The sequence below is a fragment of the Panthera uncia genome, chromosome A2 (genome assembly GCF_023721935.1).
Source record: "Panthera uncia isolate 11264 chromosome A2, Puncia_PCG_1.0, whole genome shotgun sequence".
NCBI classification, from domain to species: Eukaryota; Metazoa; Chordata; class Mammalia; order Carnivora; family Felidae; genus Panthera; species Panthera uncia.
The window spans coordinates 150143200-150151623 of NC_064816.1; the positions used below are offsets into that span (position 1 = coordinate 150143200).

The following is an 8424-nucleotide window of genomic DNA, read 5'->3' on the forward strand; positions in this document are numbered from 1 at the left end:
TGGGTAGGCAGAAGGCCTTCACTGAAGTCTTCCTCGTCCATTGAATGGAAGTCTTCCTGGAAAGACTTGGTGGATCAGTCCTTGCAAACAGCACAGCAGATGCAAGGGACTTGGGATGGAAATGAGCCTGGTGGGTCCAAGGAAGTTAAGCAAGAGGACAGTTGTAACAGGAACCGAACGAGATGGAGGTATTCCCTCAAACAGAGCAGATGTAGGGCCTTGGAGGCAATGCTAATGGGTTTGAAGATCGAGGGGGCATCATCCCTCATTCTGGCCTTCTTTTTTTTTTCACAGATTGCCCTGGGGGTTCTCTCCTAGGCGATCACTTGATATTATGTGGCTTTTATCAGTGAGGTGGCTTCCTTCTGGGGTGCTGATGGCTAGAGCTTCTTCAACTTCCCATGGCAGTTCCTGTGAGTGGGGCATGATGTCTGTGCCCCAGGGTGGCCAGGTAAAGTAGGGGGACTGTCACATGCCCCTGAAAATGTTGCATTGTCACACATCTGAAAGCATCCCCCTTCCCCCACTCCCGCAACCAGGACCAGCTGTATAATTTGTGGGGCCTGATGCAAAATGAAAACGTGGACTCCTTATTTAAGCATTACAAATTTCAAGATGGTGACAGCAGAGCATTAAAACAAGCACACAACTATGCGGGCTGCATGCCCAGGAAGCCAGCTCTGCCTCCATCACTGTCCCACACTCACCCTCCCTGAGACCCGGGCATGGCAACCCTTTGCTTCAGGGGCTCCAGAAGGTCTTGAGAAGTCAGGTCTTTCCTCTCTTCTGCTTACAGTACCTTGTTTTCCCTAACTTAGGCCAATTCTGCTGTGCTTAAAATCACCCCTGTTCTTTGATGACCAAATAATCACATAGACATGTGCTCCCCTTTCCTTAATCAAAAGCTGGCTCCCCAAGCATTGCCCACACAACTAGCATTGCTGCTGGTAAGACTAAGCTGAGTTTGTTGCTTACTGCAGTAGGGGACAACGGCACCTTGCAAAACTGGGAGGGTCTCAGAGCGGGAAGGTAAGGTCAGAATTTATTGAGAATTAGAAGTTTGCTTGAAGGCCTTTATTTCAGTGCAGGTGTTTGATTGAGATTGGTTGAAAATACTGATGATGTCTAGAATTGATGGAAACAGCAGGGTTGAAAAAAATCTTAAGAGCCCACACTGTCAATGTTTTCAGTGGAAGTTGATGGATCTTTTGTGAAGTTCCTGTAATGAATAATCAAAACCAGTCAGTTACGGGGGTGCCTGGGTGACTCAGTCGGTTGAGCTTCCACCTTCGGCTCAGGTCGATCTTGTAGTTCATGAGTTCCAGCCCCATGTCGGGTTCACTGCTATCAGGACAGAGCCTGCTTCAGATCCTCTGTCCCCCTCTCTGCCCCTCCCCCGCTCGTGCTTGCTTGCTCTCTCAAAAGTAAACATTTTTTTAAAAATGTAAAAGGGCATCTGGGTGGCTCAGCCAGTTAAGTGTCCGACTTCAGCTGAGGTCATGATCTCACAGTTTGTGAGTTCGAGCCCCGCATCGGGCTCTGTGCTGACAGCTCAGAGCCTGGAGCCTGCTTGTGTCTCCCTCTCTCTCTGCCCCTTACATGCTTGCTCACTTGCTCTTTCTCTCTCTGTCTCTGAAAAATAAATAAAACATTAAAAAAAATTTTTTTTAATCCTACGCGGGCAGGACAGACCCAGAAGTGTAAAGGAGACAAGGGAATATAGCAAAGTTGGGTTACTCTAGACAGTAAGGCATGGTTTTGGTTCAGTGTCTAGGCTGAGTATGGGGTGGGCGATTGGGGGTCTCACTCAGAATGAGTGATTTCTCTTCAGCCTGGTGCCTTCCTGACTGGCCTGCCTCTGCTGACACAGACATGCTCAGACATGTCTGAGTTATCCAATGAGAATAGTCCAGAGTCAGGTAAGGAGACTGATGTCCTAAGGTCTCCTCCTATCATGGTAAGAAGACCCTGTTTTTCCTGGGGTAGAAATAATCACATTGCTGCCCTGAATTGGGGGTCTTTGCTTGCAGACAATGGACTGTTACAAGAATGGGATGGGGGAAGGGCAGGCAGGAGAAGAGAGAGAGGGCAGGGTCGCTGGAAGACCATCTCTATTACTGAGGTGGCGTGGGGGGGTGGGGTGGGGGGGAGGGTTGTTGAGAAAGAACAGATTTCTCCAACAGCCTTTTCAGTGGAAACAGAAAGACCCAGAATGTGGTGGTGACTTCACAGTGCTTGATTGCCATGGAAACTTAGGTAATTTCTAAAGCAGCTTCAAAAGCTTCCATCCCTATGGCTCTTCTAGGATGTTCTTACAGAGGTATGCAAGCTTCAGAGAAAGGGAACTTGTCAGGCAAGCCTCTGGCTCTTGAAATGAATCATAAATCAAAGAAAAATGCTGGTTCCTGAAATAAACGGAGAGACCCCTCCTAGTGGGCATAAAAGCTGCTCCTGGGGAAACAAAAGGGAGGAGCAGATATAAATGAGGAATTTCCTCTCTCCTGCCCTGGGGGATTAAGGACAGGTGAGAAGCTGCAGCAGAAATAGCCAGACCCAAGAAAGGGAGGAGGGGAGCTCTGTCCCCCGCCAGGTATCTTGTCACCCCCACCACTTGGATGGCTGAAATGCACTGTGTGAACACAGGAGTTAGGGTCCCCATGCTCTCTGGGTACCCAAAAGCTGACTTGACCTGGCCTGGATCAGTGAGCTGGGGGGCAGGGCGGGCAGGCACACCTGTGAACCCAGGGCAGCGTGCCCCTTGTGGATGGGATGGGGAGGGGCTTGACAAGGCTGGACTGTTCAGCTCTCTGCACCTTAGCGGGGGCTGGCAATGGCCTAGGGCGTACCAATGGGAAAGTGATTCCAGAAAAGCCCTAAAGCATTACTCTGGAAAGGGTTTATGAAGATGGCCCCAGGGAGGGTAAAGGAATCCTTTCCATCCTAACAGAATTTGGGCTTTGGGGAGGACAGGTGGGTAATGATGTGCATTTTATTCCCAAGTATAAAATAATTGGAGAATGAGGGCCTGTGTGAAGCTGTGCTACCTCCCAGACATTCTGGAAGTCTCCTGGTTTCAAATACACTTTCCTGTCATCAGATCCTGTCCCATACCACATGTCTTGACTTGGGCTTTGGAAAATACACTCTCCCTATCTATAGAAGCCATCAGAAGATCAAGGATGTCCAAGATGTGGCTGTGAAAGAGGGGAGCCCATTGCCACATTAATGAACCATTAGAACCCGTTCAGTGTGAATTATTCATTAAATAACCAGTTGTTAAGTACCCGCTAAGTACTAGGGTACTAGGCACTGTGGATGATAAAACTCAGTGTCTTGGGGTTGCTCACAATCTTCGAGAAGAATCAGACACCTAGGCCAATTAGTGTAATAATAGAGCTGTTTTCCTTTTAATGACAGACACCTTTAAATTGAAAAATGTTAAAAACAAAAGAATTCTGTGTCTGGATTTTCAGCAGCGAAGAAGACAAGGAGACTTCAATCTATCCATCCAGCTTCTTAGGGAAGAGGTGCTGGCCACACAGAAAAGGGCAGAAAGGGGGTCACTTATGAGTTGGGTGACACTTGAAGTTCACGGAGCTCCAAAGGGAGGGGATGGTCTCAGTGGACCTTCAAACCACCTGAAGAGGCAGCCCGGGGAAGGGAAGAGCTCACATTTCAGAGCATCTCTGCCATATCCTTGGTAGATCTTGTTCCAACGTTATTTTTTTGCATCTTCCCATCAGCCCTAATTTTGTAGAACTGGGCCTGGAGAGCCACAAAACAAGCACAGGGTCAGGCGATTAAGTAAATGGTAGAACCTTAAACTAAGGTCTTCAGACTAATCCCCACTCTTTTTTCTCTGTTTCTGGGACGCGTGGAATTAAAGAGAAGGATACTTGGTGAGCCCACCTGGGACAAAACAGCAGCCTGAGGAATTAACCAGCAAGGCAAATGCAGGCTTCCTGGCAAGACTTTGTTTATACCCGAGGCGCAGGGGTCCTCCTTGCCCCCACCAGCAAGGCGGAGGGCTCCTCTTTGCCCCCCACCAGTGGTAGGCAGGTGTTCGTTGGGGGGCAAGACAGGAAGAGAGGGGTAGAGAAGCCATGAAGGGAGTCACTTCTACTACCAAAGTGTTACCAAAAGCATCAGGTCCAGATGCGATGAAGGTTAGCCTCAATTTCACCATCTGCCAAATAGTACCTGCCTTCTAGGATTGTGCTGAGAAATAACTGAGAAGTGGAACACACTGAACATGGTCGGCCTGTAATAATAGCACTTCCTACGTTTTTACTCATGTGTGCTCAGTTTATCACTGGCTCTTACCTTCTTTGGAGTTGCTAGTGCTGGCTTAGAGAGTTTAAGTACCTTGCCCGAAGTCACATAGTTTCCAGACCAAGGATTCCACCTCAGATCTATTCCACTCTGAAGCCTGGGTTTGTACTTACCATGCAGTGCTCTCTCTCAAATCAAAATTAAGTTGTTGACACATTTATGAGCCTCCAGCAGCTCATCACCTGCTGATAGGGTAAGAGCTGACTCCGTACAGACCTCTTGTCATGGTAGATGAAGACTACTGTTCTTGGTGGGGGGGGGGGGGCGGAAAAGATGAGCCTGATTCTGTTCAAGGGATATTTCCTAGAGGAATAGGAAAATGAGTCTCTTTGGCTGAGGGCCTTACCTTTTCATATGCTCTGAGACCAAAGACAAAGCTTGGGGCTCATGTAGCAAAAAGAATAATCTTATCACTTCTATAGCTCTGCACCAACCTCCCTCATCTCTTGAAGTCTGGTTTCTGTTCCCACCATGTCACAGAAACTGCTTTCTTGGAGACCTGCTTCCTCCTGGCTGTTTTGCCCGTCACCTATCCTTGAACCTCCTCTTGCTGAGCTCCTGTGGATTTACCTGTCTCTGGTTTTCAGACTCTCTTGTCTTACATGACAGCACACTCATGACTTTTCCTTTTTCCTGGGCCTTTTCTGCTTCCTTTGCTCTTTGCTTCACCTGTAAATCTGACCTTCGGTGTTCTTTTCTTTTTCCCTACACACATGCCTCCTTGGCACCAGTATCTCCTCACACAGTGGTAATGATCTCTGCACAGACGAGCCTGGAAATGGTATGGAATGGCCTGTTCTGAGCTCCAGCCTCGTGTTTCTAACTATTCACTGGACATCTCCACCCTTCTGGAAACTCAAACATGCCTAGGACTAGACTTGCGCTTTCTCTGTGTATGGTATGCATGTGCTTTATGTTTCTGGCCTATATGTTAAGTGCCCGGCTTACTGCAGGTGCCTGACAAGTATCAGCTTCTGTCCTTTCCTTTCCCCTAATGAAATGAGCTGCTTTTCTGGCCTTCCTCAGCACGGGGAATCTCCCAGTCACTTCTGAGTCATTGTTCACTTTTGCAGTGTCACCTGTACCTTAGCAGCAATTGTCAACATCTGCCAATATTTCCTGTGCCGTATTCTGTGTGGCTTTTTCATCCATATCCACTCCCCGAGTGCCACCGGGGCCCTTCTTACTAAGGCAGAGTGGTGGTCACTCAGCCCTTGGTGGACACCTCTGACCCACCACTGAGTCACCAAACTCCCAGTGTCCATTTTCTCATCTGTAAAACTGAAACAGAGCTGCCTACCCTCTATGGTTTTTGTGTGGATGAAATGAAATAGTATACAGGAAAAGCAATCTAGCAGAGGAAAAGTATCGCATAGATGTTTATCTCTTCTATTTGCCACTTAATTCAACTTTTACACCACTCTGCCTTTCTAAAAATACACCTTGTGGGGCATCCGGGTGGCTCAGTTGGTTGAGTGTCCGATTTGGGACTCAGGTGAGCTCAAGCCCCACATTGGGCTCTGTGCTGTCAGCATAGAGCCTGCTTCAGATCCTCTGTCCCCCTCTCTCTTTGCCCCTCCCCCACTCGTGCTTTCTCAAAAATAAACATTTAAAAACATAGATAAAATAAAAATATGCCTCCTGCTACGTCACTGCTCTGGTGAAAACATTCTGTGGCTCCATGTCTGTCGGCGGCACCAGCCGGGAGTTGAACGTTGACCACAGTCTTGCCTCAGACTCCATTTCAGCCACATATCCTGGGCTTCCTCTAGACCACTTGCCGTTGCCCACCTCCAAGCCACCTTGCTAGGCTTGCCGATGGCCTCCACTTCCTCGAGGCTCAGTGTGCACTCAGCATCTTCTAGAAACTTTTTTTTTTTAATATGAAATTTATTGTCAAATTGGTTTCCATACAACACCCAGTGCTCATTCCAACAGGTGCCCTCCTCAGTACCCCTCACTCACCCTTCCCTCCCTCCCACCCCCCCATCAACCCTCAGTTCTCAGTTTTTGAGAGTCTCCTATGTTTTGGCTCCCTCCCTCTCTAACCTTTTTTTTTTTCCTTCCCCTCCCCCATGGTCTTCTGTTAAGCTTCTCAGGATCCACCTAGGAGTGAAAACATATGGAATCTGTCTTTCTCTGTATGACTTATTTCACTAAGCATTACACTCTCCAGTTCCATCTACGTTGCTACAAAAGGCCACATTTCATTCTTTGTCATTGCCACATAGTACTCCATTGTGTATATAAACCACAATTTCTTTATCCATTCATCAGTTGATGGACACTTAAGCTCTTTCCATAATTTGGCTATTGTTGAAAGTGCTGCTATAAACATTGGGGTACAAGTGCCCCTATGCATCAGCACTCCTGTATCCCTTGGGTAAATTCCTAGCAGTGCTATTGCTGGGTCATAGGGTAAAACTTTCTGAATCAGCTTCACTAAAACCAGACTCTGCCTCTGAACTCAGACATCACTTTGTACCATTTTGATGGCACTCACCTCATTATGAGTATCCTGGGAGCAGAAATCTAGATAATTTCCTGTCTCCCCTCTGGGTCAAAGTCTCCATGGTAGCAGGGGGCCGCTTCCTTATTGGCTCCTCCTGTTGTCATTTTGCTCTTATTTCATTTAAAAGAGAGCATGCGTGCAAGTGGGAGTGGGGCAGAGAGAGAATCTTTAGCAAGCTCAGTCCAATCTCACGACCTTGAGATCATGACCTGAGTCAAAATCGAGAGTCAGATGATGTTCAGCCAACAGAGCCACCCAGACACCCCAGCTCTTCCTTATTTTAAACCTTAGGGGCACTTGGCTGGTTCAGTCCATTGAACATCCAACTCTTGATTTCAGTTTATGTCATGATCCCAGGGTCATGGGATCGAGTCCCACATCAGGCTTCACACTGAGCATGGAGTCTGCTTAAGATTCTGTCTCTCCCTCTGTCCCTATTCCTGTTTATGCGGTCTCTCTCTCTAAAGTAAAACAAAACAAAACAAAAACACCTTAATATGTTTTCTCCAAACTTTGACTTTTTGGACTTGGGTTCTTTCTGCTAAAGTAACGTAAGGTAAAGTCAGGACCATCTTCCTCCAGAGGTCCTTCAAATATTTGAAGACAGCTCTATTGCACTTCTTAATTATTTGCTTTACAAACTAAATTCAACTCACTAAACATTAATTGAGTGCCTACTGAATGCTAGTCATGTGGTAGCACCCAGGACATACATACAAAAACATGGATGGCTCCTGTCCTTAATGGCCACCCAGGCCGTGGTGGAGGCAGATGACCAGTGCCATAGCAGAGGGCCGGTGGGTGCACAGAGAAAGAGGATTTTTCTGTGCTGAACACTCAGGAGCAGCCTCAAAGGGAGGTAGTGATTGAGGCCGAAGGAAGAATCAAGTCAACTTGCCCTTACTGTTGTCCTCAAAGGGCTTTCATGCCATCGATCACCTGAGCCTGCACAGAGACTAAGAGTTGGCCACTTTCCAGAAGCAGTATGCCAAGTTTTTATCCCTTCTCGTTTAGGATTTCACATGTCATTAATACATTTCCGTTTTTTATATATCTCTGTGTAACTAAACTCGGTCGTGAATGAAGCAAAAAGAAAAAAATCCCTTTATCTAAAAATGCTTAAGCTGCTTTATGTGAAGGTAAAATATAAGTCTAGTATGATATTTGATCCCCTAATTTTGGCCGTGGCTAGAGAGGAATGCCAATAGCTGTGTCCTTCCCACTTCCCCTGCTAACAAAACCTAGGAGCTTCTTAAAGATTCGGCCACTTTTCCAGGCTACACTTCATTTAATGAAACTACCCCTTCGGGCTCAGCTCTTAACGTTTTCAGACAAGTTCCATTGCAGTCACGTTTCCCAGAAGCCTCTGGGTCACAGCTGCTTCTGGTCCCTAAGTTAGTATGGCCAAGGGGAGGTTGGACAGTGTTCTTTCCTTTGATCTCAGCATTCCCATCAGGGTCCATAAAGTAGGAAGCTTCTCTCTTCAGGAGGACAAGCTACCTTTCAAAGCTCTCTTCAAGTCCCAAGAGAAGAGGGGACTGACTTCTCTGGTGTGGTTGGGTCAAGAGGCCGAGCTTGTG

The 8424-nt window shown here is 47.2% G+C and overlaps 1 long non-coding RNA gene across 1 annotated transcript; it reads left to right on the forward strand.

The window, feature by feature from the left end:
* Positions 1-2253: 2253 nt before the first annotated feature.
* LOC125930205 (uncharacterized) lies at positions 2254-4294 on the forward strand. The gene is made up of 2 exons (XR_007460110.1): positions 2254-2320; positions 3887-4294. It is a non-coding gene; the product is annotated as an uncharacterized LOC125930205 (long non-coding RNA).
* Positions 4295-8424: the final 4130 nt, after the last annotated feature.